General features: G+C 33.8%; 1 protein-coding gene across 3 annotated transcripts in view; it reads right to left on the bottom strand.

Moving 5' to 3' along the window:
• LOC123672056 (discoidin domain-containing receptor 2-like) overlaps positions 1–19039 on the bottom strand; it is an 86312-nt gene that overhangs the window by 44890 nt on the left and 22383 nt on the right. For 2 of the 3 annotated variants that reach the window (XM_045606024.1, XM_045606025.1), the window contains exon 2: positions 15229–15285. The gene's annotated coding sequence lies outside the window, so the exon portion shown is untranslated. Of the gene's footprint in view, positions 1–15228; positions 15286–15436; positions 15523–19039 lie in introns of those variants that run through there. The other variant, XM_045606023.1, reaches the window with a different exon arrangement.

The raw sequence follows: 19039 nt of genomic DNA, 5'->3' as shown, positions 1-19039 counted from the left end.
AATAAAGATTTCTAGCCCCTATCGACTTCATTACTTCAGCGCATCACATACATACGTCTAAGTTTTTTACCCTAATTGTTTCGAGTCCGCTGTTCCTTTGATTTCACCTCCGTCTGTCGGCGTACTATCTATGCATCGGTCGCATTGTTTGTCCCCGCTTTTTAACATACATATTATGATTTCTTTACACGTAAAATATTGGAGAATTGATTTAAACTTTAATGAGATGATTTTGGGAAGATACATTTGTCTAGCTTGTAAGTACTTTGTTTGTACCTATATGTGTTATTACTTTTTATTTTTACACCTTCATCAATGTTGCAAATGATGTTTTCCGTAAATTTTGTAGAGCCCTGAGGATGGAAATAAATTTTTCCGAAACGTCGGCGAACTAACAGAGTATCATTTTCCTGTTTCTCTGATCTTACACCACCAATCTATAGTGAAGTTAAATTTTGGATCACCACTTCAGATCTTGTGAAATTATTCCTTAATTTTTTTTGGGAAAACTACCCCTCAACTTTTTTCTTCAAGTTTCGTGCTTGCGGGATATTAAAAAAAAATGTGATATTTCAGAAACAAGAGATTGAGTTGATATAGAATAACATAATTTCATATATCGAGCAAAATTTTGTGTTGAAAATATTGAAATCATTGCCCCAATCGTATCAAATTCAAAAAGAATATCACAAAAAATGAATTCTGAAATATATGGACTAACCGGTTCTACTGAACTTTAAAGCTGAAATACCACACTCTTGCCATAGGATTTGCGAATCTGCAGATTCAACCTGTAGTTTCCGATGTTATAAAAATTCAGTTGTTGAAACGTGCGTTGAACTCTTATTAACACTGATGCACACTTCAGTTTCAAAGTGTAGTTTCTGATGATGATAATTCAGTTTCCCAAATATGCATCAAACGCTATTTCGAAAAATACTCTTAGACAAAAGAGTGTGCTTACTTCAGCTTTCATACGTAGATTGAACCTTCATGGAATCAATACTGATAATAAATTAAAATATTGCATCGTTCATTGAGATATTTTTTCCGGGGTTTCCATAAAACATTAATTCAAGTAACTTCATCACTTATTCAACATGACAGTTATCCATCATCGATGAGTGGCCCCTATTCTTCCGTTGTTGAATTATCGATATCCTCACAATGCACTTATGCCTACTCAAGAGGAATAAAGATTCTATTCACCTCGTCACAAAAGACACGTTATTGTATTCGGAACTATGATTACATTTTCAGTAATCTTTCAATAACTAGTAGTCACTCTCTATAATTATTTTCAGTAGTGTCTATTGTTAGAGGTAAACTTAGGTTATAGTAAACGCATTGTTAGATTTCGAAAGGAAAAATACTACTATTGGTTGTACGAGGAAGCATTACTTATATGTTTTGAGGTACTAATTAGTAGAATGAATCAATGAATATTTGAAATGATGCAAATTTGCAACAATATCATTACAATATTCAATACTTCAATACTTCGTTTATTTCTAGTTGAAGTTAATCGGTCTGAAAACCTTCTATCCATTGATTTAGGTTCATTATTTTATGAAATAATGTTCAGAAATATTGTAGAAAAAATTTAACTCACTTCTGGAATTTTCACAGTCAACGTTGGAAAGTGTAGAATTCAAAAATACAAAACTGCAAATTTTAATCTTTGGTTTATAATTTCCTCTTTTTATCGCACAATATCCGAAAATATATGAGATTACATTATACGAGAGGCGATGAGGCCACTCGGAAGCACTTTGACCTAAAGATCTATTCTGCTACCCGCATTACCTATATCAATCCTTTGATGCTTCCTTTGATGACCACAGAATTGTATCGAAGTATATATCGCCTCCAAGTGTCTTCTTGACCAAGGCCTTAGCCAGGGGGAGTCCGATGGGGTCCGGACCCCCGAAATTTTTTCAGAAATACGGGATTTTAATTTCACCGAAAATAGTCTCAACTTTTATTATTTTTTTTTTATTTTTATTGATCTCAATCTCCGCAATATTATTCTAGAGGTTCAACGGAAGACCCCCCCCCCCGAAATGTTTTTTCTATCTACGGCCTTGTTTTTGACTATATACGAATACACTCAAAAACATTACTTGAGTACTGAAAGTCTTATAAGTAAGCTTCAAAAGAACAAGAATATGGTTTTTGACTTCCCGTCAGTAGTTCCCTCATTTCAATTATATGTTTTTGAACAGTAATTGCGCCGTTGGAGACCACATAACTGTATATGAGTATATGTGGTCTCCAAGAACGCAACTGGCGTATGAATGACGAGCACCGACTACACGTAGGTCAATGCTTTTCCCATTTTCTTCGATATTCTTGAATTTTCTAAGGTTTTGAGAACGCTGTCAATTTTGCTTTGGAATGTTTTTTTTTGCATACGCGAAATATCAACCCGATCGGATTTGTAATTACTTATATTATAGGGTATTTTTTTCCTATATTCTTCTTCAATGACGGCTCTTCAGGGCCGACCCAAAAATTATCGGGAAATAGGAAATAATTCTAGATATTCAATTCATTCAAACTCAATCGGAGTTATCGATTTCGATATCCAAATTCCCTCGGTAATGAATATTTCCACTCAGAACAGGAAAATATAACTTATACCGGCCAATATTTTCTTTCGGACCCACCTAATATTCGATTTCCAAAGCATCCAGCGTTGTTATTCCCTTTCATAAATCGTAACAAACCACAATCGTAAATGTTTACTTTTCGTAACATCACCCCAAACAAATAATAGAAAATCCAAGAAGAATCTTTTTGGATTTTCTATTATTTTGATGATGTGATCAGCTTGAAATTTTGTACAGTGCTTGAAATAATTATCTTAAATCAACACTCGACATCTCAACAAGGTCAGTTCTGTGGAAGGGAAATATTGGGTGATTTTTCGACATTCTTCTTGAATTTTCTATAACTCTGGTTAAGCGGATTATTTAAAATTTTGCGCGGAGCTTGAAATTGACCTTTAGTAGGGTTTTGTCAATCAAAGAAATTAACAATAGCATTTCGATTCAAACCCGGAATCATTTTTTTTCGACATTCGAATTAAACATTTTAAAATTCTAAACTCCGAAAAAAAAAACGTCCAAGGTTTTGCGGTAAGAAATTTTGTTCTCATTCTGATCAAAGTATTTTCAACTCTTCCATACGGAATTGGTTGGCATTATTTCCTATTCATGAATTTCAATAGCTGAAAGTTGATTGAATATATTGTTTTTTGCCAAAAAACCAGACCTGATTTTTTTAAATATATTCAGGCTCAATTATAAAAAAAGGAAAAGTTTCAAACACGTTACCTATACCATATTGTAATTTAATATTTTCATTTTTCGTTTTCTTCGCCGAACTTCAGATAGGAAATAAAAAAGTTGAAAAATAGATGACGTTGACCAAGTCTAACACGACGTTAGAAATATACCTCATTTTTTCCCATGTCTACAAAGGAAATAAAACGTAGGCTTCATGTCATTAAAATCCCATACAAATATATTCCAATAAATTTCATCACAACCAACATCCCATAAATATCACTAGCTATAGATTATTCGAAACGAAATATTTCATGTTGAAAAGTTCGGTATGTAGGCATTATTCCCACTTATGTTAGAAGCTCTCTGGAGTCGAAACTTCAACCGACTCCTTTTATTATAAGCGAGAATGTCCGGTCGCCCGTGTTAGACTTTCTGATGACTCAGGTCTCCCTTTCCCAGAAGACTTATACATCCTCATTCTCGCTTACACCCCAGTAATGTACTCATGTATTATATTTTATGATGGGACATACTGCAGCCATTTTCCCTGCGCCCTATCGGAGCCATTTGGACGTAACTGAAACTTTTCATAGGAGGCTATCAGGTGTGGAAGAAGCCACAGAAAGTTTTCACTAGAGCAGCATTTGCCTAAAACGATGAAAGATTCTAAAAATGTTCCTGTCATAGGTGTTTCATGAATAGTTTGAATTCCGGTGGAACTTTTTGGAATTCAAGATATACCGTAATAATATTGCGAATAAAATTCTACAACAAACCACACTGGTGATTTCATGAGGTTTACATTTTAACACATACGGGATGAGATACAAATAAGTTTTTCAATGAAGGTTGAATAAACCCATAGTTTTTACAGAAAATCATTATAATATTTACACAGGGGATCTTCCCCTGACTATTTCCCTCGTCGTAATTTGCACCAATCAGAAACGCGCAATTTTTAATTACAAATGGTTTCTAGGTGGAAAAACTGTTTGGCAGGACCTGTCAGCAGTTTATTCGCGTTTACCCGCGACAAAACTTGACAGTTGTTGTCACCAAAAATTACAATACCTTTGAAAACAAACGTAATTATAATCTCCAAGGACACCAGAAAACGACGCTCAACAATTTTTTCTGATTTTATTGTCAAGTGCTAGTTAGTCAGCTTATATCGTGAAAATGAGTCGCTTTGGAAGCGATTCTTTGTCTAATATTGATCTGGCGATTGAGAAAAGTATACCGTATAATACCCTCAGAACTCATACTTCAATATGGAAACAGTTCATGACATTCTGCAAAGCAAAGAACTATGAGCTTATGGAGAACACAACTTTAGAACAACTAAACCTAATTCTGAAAGATTGGGCGTGGAATATGCAGAAGGATTTACCCCTACCGTGTACCAAAATTGCAATTTATATTTTAATTGTACCATAAATAATTGAATTTGTAGTATTTTGGATGAAATAAAATTGAGTATATGTTTTTCAGTTTTCAAATTAATACCTATACATAGGTAATGCATGCAGAATAATCTGTTACTCAAGAAATAGTCTTGTCAAATACCATTCGGGCATCTAATTTTTCCTGTGAAAAAAATCGAAAAAACACATTGCAAAGTAATATTTTTTGACAAAAAGCATTCGTGCAGGTGCAAAAATCCTCGTCTTCGACTCGGATTTTTGTTACCACCAGCACTCATGCTTCTTGTCAAAATATTACTTAGCAACGTGTTTTTTCGATTCTTTTCGGAAAAATTAGATGCCCTTATGATATTACTTACGATTATTCTTTCCGAAATAAGCACAAAAACTTGAAAATTCAAACCTCCAGAACTTCAAGTGCTTGGAAACTGTATTTTGAATCAGTTATGCAATGGATCTCTGTTTCATGATTATGTGAATTTTCGAGAAATTTTAACATTACGTTCATGCACAAAACGAACTCTCAAAAACAAGTTCAGAACCTTCGTTTTTGATAATATTAAGGGTGTCCGGGAAAATGTGGGAAATCTCTCAGATTCAGATAAAACATAAAAAAAATAAGATGACAAGTTCCCATCATTTTTTTTCCTAGCGGCCCTATCCAAATATTATACGGCCCCCCTAAATGACGTCACTGGAAATCCACTTTAGTGGAATAAATTTCAAGCTACTTAATATAATTTAAAGAAAATTTGATATGATGAACCGTAGTAAGGTCCCCTTGACCCCTTGAAATACTGTCCTTAAATTTAAATCAGCTCTTTTAGTTTACCAGGGGCGGACTAGGTTGTATGTACATTTTAATGCTTACATTTTCAACACCCTGTATGATAAGGAGTAGAAAAAACGAATTTGGATAACTTGAACATTAAGCTAAAAAAAATGTAGTCTTGTTTATCGTCGTTTATGGAACCGTTTTCGAAAAACAAAATAACAAAAAAATCAAATTTTTCATTTCTATTAAAAAGAACAAAAAAGTTCTAGTTTATGTTATTGAATCCGACAAAATTACAAAGATTCTTAACTATGCAGTTTTGGCGCAGAAAGGCCCGTTAACAACCTAGTCCGCCCCCAGTAAACTAAAAGAGCTAATTTAAATTTAAGGGAAATAATTCGAGAGGTCTTTACTACTGTTAAGCATATCAAATATTCTTTAAATTATATTAAGTAGTTTGAAATTTATTCCAGTGATTTCCAGTGACGTTATTTAGTAGGCCGTATCTCCGTACGGAGGGCCACTAGGAAAAAAATGAAGGGAACTTGTCATGTTATGTTTTTGTTTTTTATCTGAATCCGAGAGATTTCCCACATTTTCCCAGACACCCTGTATACACATAAAAAATTGCCAAGAATTTGATAACGGACAAGAAGGTTCTTCACTTTACATTTTTAGATTTCACCGTAAAACTTTACATTCAAGCATTCTAAATGAAGGGTTTTCCAATGAGAGGTTTCATTTTGATATTAAAATGAAGCGGGTATATTTAAAGAGAAATCAATGAATGTAAAAAAAAAGGTACCATAAACGATGGAAAACGATATCTGCCAATTGATACCTTGGAAACGATCATCCTATAATTCGGCATGTTATTTTACATATATGTACAAACTAAATTTGAACCTAGCCGGCATGAAATTTTGCCTTGACATGAAAGTTGTTATCTTATAACAACACATAAAAATTGGAGGTTTCATTTCCAATATTCTTCTTGAATTTTATGTGGTTCTGAAAATAATCAGTATGAAATTTTGCACGGAGCTTGAAAATTAAAGTTTCGCGAGAAGCTTGAAATCAGCATTCTACATCCGTATGAGCATTTTCAGATCTATCAAATCTGCATTTCTGAATTCAACAAAATTTTGAACGGCCATATCTAAAGAAGCCCTACTCAGATTTATCCCATTGGCGAACTCAATCTGAGCATTCGAGAACTGAAACTTTTTAGGTTGTTCCGTTCGAAAGTTATAATGATTACAGCCGAAAAGGCATTATGAAAACTAAGTGCCGTCGTAATGAAATGATAAACATATATTTGCGCGGATGACCATCATGAAATTTTGAAAATTTGTTAAAAAGATCTTCAAAAAGTATTCTAACATATTACAATACCAGAATAAAAATATCTCGATAACTTAATTGTTGAAATATAAAACCAACGCATTCGCCATTCTGCCAAGCCTATCATTTTATATTGAATGTGGTCAATTTCAAATATTTTCCTCTTGAAAATGAATAAGCGCGGCGAGTGAACTAGTAAAGCTTAAAATTTTCAATGAGAATTTATTACATCGAAGCCGAGTGAAGTGCAAATCATAAACCGATGTGTGAAATATGCAGCATTTTTATATAATCCTCCAGGCATTACCCGATCATTTTTCATGAATTAACCATCTCCCATCCGCCCCCGTGATGCCGACGTAAATTTCGTCGAAAAACTTCGCCACCGGATATGCCGAAAATTCCGCATAAAATATGCCAGTAATTGAAAGGAAAGTGAGGAAAATGTGAAATATTATCGCCTATAAACATCGCCGAAACCTCGGGGGTATTATATTATTCCAATATTTCATATTTGAATTTCATTCTCTCCCAAGTGAGATGGATATCAACTGATAGCTAGTCAGGGGGTGCGGTGACCCGGCCACACGACATTTCGAGAACGCTCGAAAGGACGCATACGAAATTAGGTTATTCCGTATTTTTTATATGGCCGAATGAATTGCCCTTTTATGCTTGGGAATTCCTGCGCGTTTTTCAGACATTTAGTATGAATAGTCGACTCGACTTCCACCTTAATTGGCTACGATTTATCGATATCCGAGATAGAACCATATCCGCCGATAATTTGGAATTTTAGACAATATTCCTTACTTATCTGGTTCTAGTGATTTCAAACTAATAGTAGGTTCCATTAGTAAATAAATGGATTAAATCAATGGAGTACATTAATGGTAAATCTTTACAGGGTGTTCCTAAATTGGAGGTACTAAGGAAAATGAGACTCTTTGTTTTGTTTTTATAGTCCTACTTTTTTGTGACGATTATACGAGTTTATCGGATCTTCATGAGTCATTGCTACATATCGGGAAAATAAACACCAAAACTAAATATTTATTTATTCATCACAGCTTACTGATTGGATTTTTGATAATTTGAATTTTTCAAAGGATTTAGATTGTTTGTTTCTGTTTTAGTGTTGAATTTTGTTAAATTTTGTACCTCTTTATCTATCATTATAGTTATGACCTGTGTAAGCAATTCTTGAAATTGTAAGAACACCAATAAACACTCGCTCTCTCTCACTTTGAATTTTTTTTCAAAATCGATAGCAGATATTCGACAAAACTACAAAAAACCAAAAAGTTTTGAATAAAATTACATTTTTTTTTACATTTTCTTAAACTACCAGTGGTCCACCGAGGGGAAAAAAGCAAGCACATTTCCAAAATACACAGAATTAGAACTATTTAGAGGGGTACTACAGGGATAACGAAAACCGTTAGAAATACAGGGTGACTTAAATCACAAAAAAGTTGCGTCATTTAGGGAGGAGTGTGTTGGTGTTAACAGATCCAAAATATCTCCAATGGTTTCCTAGATATGTCGAAAAAACTAAAAATCGAGATTTTTTTTTGGTTTCTGGAGATAACTTCACGAAATTTGGTTTGTGGCCATTATTCAATATAGAAATTCTAATGGTGACTTCAGATTTTTTTCTGTTTGTCATTGTTTCAGAGACGTGATAATTTTTTTCTTATGGGCGCCATATTGGTTCTCCTTATGGAGTGATAAAGAAAAAAATTACGAATTTAACAATGTAGATTAGATTAGATTTAATTAGGGAGGTTAGGTTTCACTGCGACCTAATAGTCTGTTGTGCCCCAATCAGAGCTATTCTCTCCAAAACGTGATCTACAGCTCGCCTTCCAGTTCCAGAGTTCTGATGAACTCCAATATCTGGTATGACTTCAAGAAGGCTAATTCCTCACTTCTATAAGTTTCGTGTCCAAGGCAGGTTTTGCGTTGGCTAGCGATGGCGAGGCATTCCGTCACCAGGTGATCCGGAGTGTCTTCATCCTCCCCACAGAATCTGCACTCGTCGTTTTCTGTTAGACCCATTATCATGAGGTGTTTCCTAAGGCGGCAATGCCCTGTGAGGAATCCAGTGAGGAGGTGTAGCATATTCTCACTAAGATCCAGATGCTTTTTGTATCTTGTAGAGTCAAAGTTTCGAAGAAACTTTTTGGAGTGACCCAGACCAGGAAGATTTCACCAGAGATTTTCTCTTTCGGTTACCTCTTTTTCCTGAAACTCTTTCTTGTAGGTGCATTTGTCTACACCAAAGGTTCCGGGCAGATGAAAGGAGTTTGAGCCCCTTTTCTGGCATGTGTGTTGGCCCCCTCATTCCCTCTGATTCCCGAGTGGTATGTGAGCTCAGTGCTTTAATTGTAGCCTGACTATCGAAATGTATCGCTTTGTCACATTTCCGATAGTTTCTTGCTATGTTGATTTCTACACATCTTTTTATTGCAAGTATCTCTACCTGAAAGACACTTAGACAGTGGCCTAGCGATATTGAGCATTTGGTACCAGCCCCGAATACTCCAGCGCCATCAGTCCCCGTCGTGGTTTTGGAACCATCTGTATACCATTTGATGGTATTCTTTTTGAGAACTGGGATTGAGGACTCCTTTTCCATTGAACAATGGAAATACAAAAATATCGAGTCTAGCTACGCAAATTCGAACTTCGTAGTAGGCTGGTGCCAAAATTGTCAAATAACTTGTTACTTAGTTCAGTTGTTCATGTGAAATCATCACATAAGTTTTGTAAAAACCTGAATCCTGTTTGATGAGTAACGTCCTATTAATTACATAATCATGCTGATACCAACACTCTACATAGCGTACAACTGGAAATTTCTGTTGGAATTTTTCTACATAATTTAAAAAAAAAACCCGAGTGACGTTTCACATAACAACTGTCAACAAAGTTATTTGACAATTCTGGCTCCAGTCCACCACTAATACATTCTGTATTCTGCAAAAATATCGAGTCTAACTATGCCAATTTGAATTTCCTTTCTATTTTTTTGTTTGAGTAGTAAACTGGAGCCAGAATTGTCAAATTACCTTGTTGACAGTTATTGGGTGAAACCATCACTTGAGTTTTTCAAATTATGTAGAACAATTTCTACAGACATTGCCAGTGGTACGCTGTGTAGAGTATTGGAATCAGCATGATTATGTAGTTGATAGGACAGAATTCAGGTTTTTACAAAACTCAAGCGATGATTTTACATAACAACTGAACAACGTAACAATTTATTTGACAATTCTAGCACCAGTCTACTACTCAAAAAAAAAACGTAGTTCCAATTTGCGTAGCTAGATTCGATATTTTTGTAGAGTGTGATACATTGTTGAATTCGTAATTTTTTTCTTTATCATCCTATAAGGAGAACCAGTATGGCGTTCATAAGAAAAAAAATTAACTATCGCGTCTCTGAAACAATGGAAAATAGAAAAAATCTGGCACGATCCGACACGAAAAAATACAGAGTAAATAGAATATTTAAATCTTCTCTGGAAATTTTGACAGCAGCAATTAATTTGATGACCTACCTAACCTAGCTAAAAAAATATAAGTAGTATCATGTCCTTGAAATTAATTAAATACAAGGCTTAAAATCAGATTTAACACGACTTCAATTTTTTTAAATTTTTTAAGAGACCATCGTGCATGAAATATTTGCAACGCTTTTTCCCGAGGGTCATTTCATCAGTTGAAGTCAAAATGCCGGTCAACTGATTTATGGAGATGCCAATCATTGTTCAACAATCCATGAAATCTAATTGATGAATCACGATTATTATCAGGACCGTTTACGTATTCTTAAGAGCTACCTCATTTCAATAGTCTGTATTGATGTTCGACACGTACTTGAGTCGTTTCTGAGAGTACCGAAAAACAAAGACTTCCGAACAAAAGGCGGCACCGCTATGTGACAAAAATTCTGTCGTTATCGGTGAATCGAACATTGCGTTGTTTCGATAACATCCTTGCGCTTCCAGTCTATCCCACACGTGTCCGAGGGTGGATCCCCTTGTACTACGTATCTTTATGAGATTATAAAAGTTACCGTCTCCTGCTGATGGGGCTTATCCAGTATAAATATTTTGGTTTATTATTTCCAACAATAATCCTTCGAAACCGTTGGAGGATAAAGTAATGAATTGATGTCCTGAAATGTTTAGTAATTCATAAAATTCATTTGGCCACAATGTCTGTAATTTTTGAAATTTGAGGCGGGAATGGTCTCAAAGGAGGAGGTTCTACTCACTGATGAAGAATATGTCCTCAAATTCGGTTAGATCGGTAGAGATGAGGTAGTTGATGGATAAAATCCGACTAGAGGTTTCGGAATATTGCCATCCGTATTTATTTTTCTGTTAATTTTAATGCAGATTCGATTGAGATGAAAATTTGTATTTGGATATAAAATGATAATTTCAATTTTCGTGCAAAATTTCATGTTGTTCTCATAGAACCAAAGATAATTTAAGAAAAATTTCGAAAAATTATGCACAATATTTTGAGACCACAAAACCGAATTGAGATTTTGGGTGTTGATATGAAAGATCAGTTTCGAATTGATCACATCATCAGAATAATTGAAAAATTAAAAAAAATAATGGAAAAGAAATACCCAATAAAATAACCATACCTAGATAATTTAGGTAGAACATCGAACAAAAATGATGAAAGCACTGACGTGATTGGGCACTCGTTCATGCGTGAATTGAGCCCTTGGAGACCAGAAACAAATCCATATGCAGTTATTTGTTCTCCTAATACAATTGGCGCAATAATTAACGGGCTTTAAAAGGCTTCTTACATCACGTCACTACTTTCCTCTTTTTTGAATGCGGATTTTACGAAATTTTGAACGACTGATACACTCGTGATTGTACCACATGTACCTACTATAGTTGAAAAATTAACTAAAATTTAATGCAGAAATGATTCAATCAAGACAAAGACCACAATAAAATGTTTCATGAAACGCAGAGTTACAATTTTAAAATCGAATGAAAAATATAGCAGTTTTCGCAGATTTTCTATTCTCGAAATAAAACTAAAATCCGGGAACTATTTTAAGGGGCGGTTTTTTGACATGCAGTTTTCGCTACAGTGCAGGTTATAAAAAAAAACCTGCGCTGTAGAAATAAATTCATACCTATATTGGCACGTGAAAAAACTGGCACTAAGCCTATGCGGGATATCGTGAAATACTACCTACTGAGCACTCTTAGGTGAACCTATTTATGATGTACCAACTTCAAATTTTTTCTATTTAGGGTGTATCAACTTTTAAAATACAAACTTCACTAATGCGATTTGAAGAAGAAAAGGTATATACAGCATTTTTAATGCTCCCCGATCAATTTCTTGGATAAAAAAATTATCAATTTGATTCAGTCATTCGAAAAGTAAATTAAATAACTTTTGAAAAGCGAATTTCACCACATTTCCAAGATATCTTTGCCGTTAATTTGAATTGGTGGATTATGTAGTCTGAAAAAACGGAATCATGAACGGCATCATAAAATAGCTAATAAAACATTGATTTTTCGATATCAGAATTTTGAATTCCGATTTAATGAAGGTTTGTTATTGAGTTATTGAGTTTTTATTAGTATTCATCTCCATTTCTTCAGAACTTAATGAACCCTAATTCGAGAATTTAACTAGGATTTGTTCCTAATAATTCAATATACATATCAAGATATATTGCCATAAAAAATTTTCATTTTGTTCAACATTCAACAACTAGAAGTATGCAATATATCAGTCCATGAACCGATAAATTTAAAAAATGTAGAACATACATATAATCTCATCATGAATCATCAATATATCTGAGTAATTTCATTTCGAATCTAGAAAATTCCGGGTTGGAAAAAGTTTTTTACTACCATGAAATGATGTAAGAACACTAGAGAAAGAGTTTAAGCACATGCAGAAAATGCAAAAAAAGCTTCAGTACAAAAATAGAGGTCCAGAACATCGTTGAATAAAAGTTCGTGAATGATATCGAAGTTTCAGCATAACTATTGTCGATGAGTCAGTAGTTCTTGATATATTCGTTTCCAAAGTCGTTTAAAAGTGTTCTCTGCTCAAACTTCCCAAATATAGGGTGAAAATTCAACGAATATTCGAGCAAACAGAACTCAGGAATCTGAAAGTGGTTTGAACGGGAGTTTGAACAAGATGTTTTATTTTTCGAGATGAATATTTTTATCACAAGTAATTACGTAAGCATTCATTTTCTAGACTCCTCCAAGAAATATCTCAATCATACCATTGTTCGATCAAACATTCCACTAAAACTTAATATTGCACTATCGAAGCCATTGAAATTAATTCTAAAGACAGGTCTATGGGAGGCTTTGTTAAGTAGAACACTAAATTATCGGCTCTACGCATTTACTAGCGGAAATATAATGAATTACAGCTATTTCGCGGACACTTACAACTTCCTTCATGAAATACCAATGTCTCACAATTGCTTAATGATAACATTCCATCTTAATGGCAATTGAAGCTATCCTCATCTCAATAAGTTTAACAACCTTGGTGACACCGAGCAATAAATATCAATTTCTAAAAGTAATTTATCTTTGGATAGTTTCACACTTTGGCTTCGATTAAATTAGAATTGAATGAAATACATAACACGTGAAAAACATCTCGTTTATTTGAAAAATGTTCGAATTCTAAGTGATGAATTCATTCACTAAATCATATTCGTCAAAACATAAATATGGAAAATAGATCACTTCTTATTCTTAATTGAATAAATGACAAGTTTTGGGATAATTTGTTAGATTTTGTGTTGAAGTTTTGTCGATAGAAGAACGGGAATTATTTGGAAAACAATTTTTTGGTATATTAAAAAAATTATATTTCAAAAAAAAATTATTTTTCTTTCAATTATTCGAAAACTTGTTATGTATTCAAGGAAGAATAATAAATTATCCATGTTTTATATGAATATTGATGTCTATATATGAAGCTCTTCGGCCAGGTTTGATATTAAGTAAACCTGGCCGGGAAACAACAAATTTTTATAATTTTTGTTTACATGGTCCTCAAGAAACTTCTACGTAACTTCATGAAAAAACTTATCGTTAAAATACTGATAATAAATCAATCCAGCAATCAAAATTAGATCATGATATAATAGTTTCAGATTTCCTTAGAAGGAATAGGTACTGTGGTAGCTTTGAAGAAACATTTTGTTATTTAGAAATACATCAACTCTGGGGTATACTTTAACATATTTTGGAGCTACCTTGTGAACTTTCCTTGTAAAAGCAGAAACAGAGGATAATTCTGAGTTATGTTTATAAAATTATTGTCTGTACGCGTTTTATCATTCCGCTGTGTATTGTGCCTTGTGAAAAAAAAATTGTGCAAATATAGTTAGAACCTACTGAAACAGCTGGGGGTCACACATACAGGAACTTTAGTGAAGGAAACATACAAAGGGCCATAATTAAAGTAGAATCCGTAGATTATCACAATAGCTAGCAAGTGTAAAATTAATAGAACAACGTTATCGTACAAACTTAGTGAATCATAGTTTTTATAAAGGCAGTCCTGGACATCCAAACGTGTTATTCAAAGTCGAAGAAGAATAAGTGATATATGAAAGCAAACTTCTTTTTTGAAAGAATATATTTTTCCTTTTTCTATGTTGTATACATTTCGAATAATAAATCCTAACTTGGTAGAGACGTCTTATTTTTTTATGTTAGTCCAAAGTAGTATAAAAAGAAGAATCAAATTAGTTTGGTGACAAACTACCCTTCAAATGATATTAATTGGTGATATTCGTATCATAAAGTGCCGTGTGGAATGATATTTTTCAAAGTATAAGCAATACAGAGTTTCGAAATTAAGTAAGCTATGAAGAATACGCTACCTACTTTCCATAGCAGTTGTAGGAAAAATTCATGGTATGGCGAAACAATTTCCGTAGAAATAAAAATAACGAAAGTAAAATATTAATTTTATTCATAATTTCAAAATGAACTTTCGTCAAGTAAAAACCGAAACAATCAAATATCCAAATATAATTATTCGAAATGATGTTTGGTTCAAAGATCAAAATTTAGAAACATTTGAACCATCTTTTTTAAAACAACAATAGCGAAATGAAGAATTCGCTAGTTTTCATATCTTATGATCAATTTAGTTCGAAAATATTGAATTTACTCTATTTGAAACAAAGGAATATTCGTTATCCAAACATTCATAATTTATTTCAACATTTTTCCGCTGTTTACATGTACATTTTGACCTTTGAAACAAACGTATAAAACACATGAAAAAAGCAAGTCTGCATGTCAACAACGAAAAGAACTCGAATGGAAAAACTCACCTAATACTTCCTTGTATGCCAACATAAGGGAGTGCCTTCCCCATAAATTCACGTTTCCTGAAAATAAAAACGCAAATATAGAAAAACCGAGGGATATACAGATTATGGCTGGGAGCCAAGAGGATATAACACGATTAGCCTGGCCAATTTACGGAGAGGTCTCTTGTCTCCATGACAATGTGCCCAGGTCCACCGCAAATTGTATTACCTCGTTAGGAAAACAAAACTACCATATTCTCTTTCAGGACACGCCATACATCATACAAATGAGGAGCCGGGCTGCCCGGGTGTGATAAATTAAATCAAATAAAGAATTCGCATTGTTGATACTGATTCGAATAATTATGATATTTATTTATCACACTACAATTGATAAATGGGCGCCATAATCGAGCTGAAGGAATCAGAATGAAAGTTAAACAATGATATCGTTTTTATTGAACAATTAAGGATTGACTAAACGAGCGTATTGCATCATACGAATTTCTCAGAAATGTTCGAGTGAATTTCGTCTTTGCTTAACATTTATTTTCAAAATTCATTCTCGAAGAAGGTATAAATAAATATACGTTTTCAGTAAGAAAAAAGCACTGATGGGAAGTCGGTGCTTTTGTATACTTTTTATTGTCATTTTCATATTTAAAATGTAACCTGAAAACTTGAAGTCTCCGAATTTATTATAGAACGCCTATAGTTGATTCTTTCAAAAAGAGGACAATAAAAGTAATTCGAGCTACAAGGCATCAATCATAACAAAGAGAAAACTGGTAAACAAAGGTTGGATCCAGCGAAATAACTATCCGGGCTATACGCAATATTAGGAATGATACGACCTTACGGCTGAAGAATAGGCAAGCCACCTGAAGAAAAAGAATTTTCACAACAAATATTACCAAATCCAATCAGAAACATACAGGATGTTCCGAAACTATGGTACCTACCAAATTGAAACAGAACATTCCCAATTCATATTGAAACAGAACATTTCCCTTGAAAAATAAATATAACTTTCCTTTCCTTTCTCAAATCTCGTTCGTTGCAGAGATACAGGGTGTTGAATATAAAAAATCAAACGTAATTTTTATTCATAACTTCTACAGTTTCAAAAAATTTTCAATTGGATTTGAAAGAATGTTTGTGTCCATTAGGTTCTTTATTTCGAAAAAAGAACATCTTCAGTTGGCACCAGTGGCATACAAGATGGGTGTCATGGTCACTTTTCTTCCATTTTTTACGACACTGGTAAATTCAGAAAAATTATGCACTTTTTGCATTCCCCATCCAATTTCGAGTAAAAAATGTATACCTGTTTGAATCCGGAAAAACTAACTGTTTTCAAGATAATTGCGCTTTTATAAAAACATACTAGTAATGAGAAATTCGTTCGGCAGAAATTAATTTTTCAATATCAATTACTGCGAAAAAGGCATAATAGTGGAGAAAAGAGACCACGACATCCTTCTTGTACTGTACTGGTGGCAATTGAAAATGTGATTTTTTTTTGAGGAATGTTGAACACGAACATGTTTTCAAATGTAATTGAAAAATTTGGAAACTGTCGAAGTTATAAATAAAATTACTTTTAATTTTTCATATTCAACACCCTGCAGCTCTGCAACGAACGATATTCGAGAAAAGGAATATTAGGAAAGTCTTATTCATTTCTCAAAACGAATTTTCCGTTTCAATTTGGCGCCATAATTTCGGGGCTCCTCCTGATGTAAGCCTCATATGAATAAAGAAAATTTGAGCGAAATCTAAAGAATAGTTATTGGGGTAAGGACCTTGAAGTTGATACTCATATCGAAGAAAAAGTTGTTTTAGTAAGTGATGAAATTAAAGGTAAAATTTTCAAAAGATATTTGTGGAAATAATAAGCGGAAGCCAGACTCGAGAAAAAGTTAAAACCAGTTTTGTTAATTTCCATCCCCCAATTCGGATCATTCTATCATTCTCGTGGGCCAAAGGATCATTATAGTAAAACAATCATTTTTTTACCAATCTATCTCATCTTGATATGTATAGTACGATGAAAAGTTTTTGAAACAAAAATGGATAGATTTTTTAAACAAAATTTGAATTAAATGGGATTTCGACAGTTAATCATTGAAAATCATCAACTTGAAAAATTCGGTTTGGTTATTTCATTAATTTTGAAAACAATAGTTTTCGTGAAAAAATAAGATTGTGAAGAGTCGATAAGGATTAGTATAGTCATCCAAGATATTTTTCATTCAATTGTATAACAGAAATGTATTGTTGATTTGAGCTTCAATTTCAAAAGTAAATACTGTTCCAGTGCGACATCTGCCGATGTCCCTTCAAAAATATCCACCGAATTCTCCCCAATTCAACTGTAGTTAATACCATAGATTCCGAAATGTTCCAACATGCAATAAAATATTCCATAATCCCATGTCGTTGATATCAACGGACCTGTCTATAACCATCCTTTCCTAAGCATCCTGTCAAGAAGTAATCTCACAGCGAAATACATTTATGTCCAGAAGCCCCAATCCTTACACATAGGGCGGGGTAATCCTCGCGTAGATTGTCAGCTGTGAAAGCTTCCCTTCGGCAGAAGGGGCCAACAGGTAGCCGAGGAAGCTGGATATCCTTCTTGGAGGTCCTTGTTCCTACGCCAATCGGCAAAACCATATCGGTTGTGTTTCCACTGAAAAATACCATCAATTTATCTACTAGATCAGACTGGAAACTGCCGTGTGTCGTCTGAAGGACCCTTGGGAGGATACACACTCGGAAACGTGAAGGGGGGTCTAATGGAGCCTGGGGCTGTGTTTTTCATTCCTGAGCCTCCTCCACTCCGTCTTCCATCAATACCTCGAATGAGGAGAGAGAGAAACGAATTTGTGGTATTCCTGTAGTTGCTTTAAAATACGAGGATATTTGTGCGATGTATTAGATATATAGATGCACTATGGTTCCATGAAGTTACGTTTTTCTTATTGCTTTCTAGGGATATTCGATATCGAGTTCGGAAATATACAGCCCTCTTGAAATTTCACAGTTCACGTAACGACGAAGAGAATTCAAGAGTCAGATATTATGTTAAACGTTCATAACCTGTCTGAACCTGAAAGCAGTAGTAACCAGTACCCACACTATAATCCACAGAATCTTTATTATAACATTATAATCATTTAAAGAATTGTTTCGACAACGATTTTGTCATGTTGAATTAAATTTCGTAAAGTTGTGTCAAACCTCTTTTTCAAAAATAAACCTGTTGTGGACTTTTTGTCCACACTTTTGTACTAGTTTTTGTCACATTTTTTGTTTGAATGGTTGTTTTTTTCTTCATGATTTTGATCAAGGTGTAATGATTGTAAGGTCAAGTCAGATTTTTAGAGATAATAATTGAAATGAGTGTTTTTCGCTCAAACATTTTGGATCCGGCTCGAAGGACCAAAATTTTTGGACAAAAAACACTTATTTCAATACAGATTCAGATTGCAATGTTCCCGTGTAAATAGAATAATTATTTCAAACGTGCAATATTTTGAGTTGCTATCAACACACCTCAAGCCGTCATAACCAGTACCAAAGTAAATTTAAGAGAACGTCGGAAGCATATTACCCAATATTTTCGTGACCACAAAATCGACAGAGTTGATATTTTATGTGTTAAGATGAAATATCTATTCCAAGCTTTGTGTCAAATTTCAGCATGATTACATCATGAAACCATAGAAAATATAGAAGTATATTGGAAAGAATATTTTGCCTGTATACAAAATATTAAATATTAAGCTTCGTGCAGAATTTTATGTAGACAGCCTAACCAGAACCA

This window comes from Harmonia axyridis, chromosome 2 (genome assembly GCF_914767665.1).
Source record: "Harmonia axyridis chromosome 2, icHarAxyr1.1, whole genome shotgun sequence".
Taxonomy (NCBI): Eukaryota; Metazoa; Arthropoda; class Insecta; order Coleoptera; family Coccinellidae; genus Harmonia; species Harmonia axyridis.
This window is presented reverse-complemented; position numbering and strand designations above follow the sequence as displayed.